Raw genomic sequence first — 300 nt, forward strand, 5'->3', positions numbered from 1 at the left:
GGGAAAGAGCATGAGGAACAGGATGAAAAAGCTGTACACAGACTTAGACATTGACTACAAAGGAAAAGAGAAAAGGAAGAACTATAGTTCTTGCATATATTTAGGTGAACAACTTAATCTTGTCAGAACAAATATTTTTCCCAAGATGAAATTAAAACAATTTTATATTGGCACACATTACCTTAGACATGTTTAGCTGAACAGAAAGGACAAAAACTTCTAGTAACTGCAACATCAGATTTTTTATTTACAAATATATGGTAATTCAACAACCATTCTCCACTCAGTTTGCAGAGGAAA

General features: G+C 32.7%; 1 protein-coding gene across 14 annotated transcripts in view; it reads right to left on the reverse strand.

The window, feature by feature from the left end:
• Window positions 1-220: 220 nt before the first annotated feature.
• The window catches only part of LMO7 (LIM domain 7), a 97380-nt gene continuing 97300 nt past the window's right edge, over window positions 221-300 (reverse strand). For all 14 annotated transcript variants that reach the window (XM_017725825.1, XM_017725823.1, XM_017725827.1 and 11 more), the window contains one exon: window positions 221-300. This exon is cut by the window's right edge and continues 678 nt beyond it. The gene's annotated coding sequence lies outside the window, so the exon portion shown is untranslated.

The sequence above is a fragment of the Corvus brachyrhynchos genome, unplaced genomic scaffold, assembly GCF_000691975.1.
Source record: "Corvus brachyrhynchos isolate BGI_N302 unplaced genomic scaffold, ASM69197v1 scaffold121, whole genome shotgun sequence".
NCBI classification, from domain to species: domain Eukaryota; kingdom Metazoa; phylum Chordata; class Aves; order Passeriformes; family Corvidae; genus Corvus; species Corvus brachyrhynchos.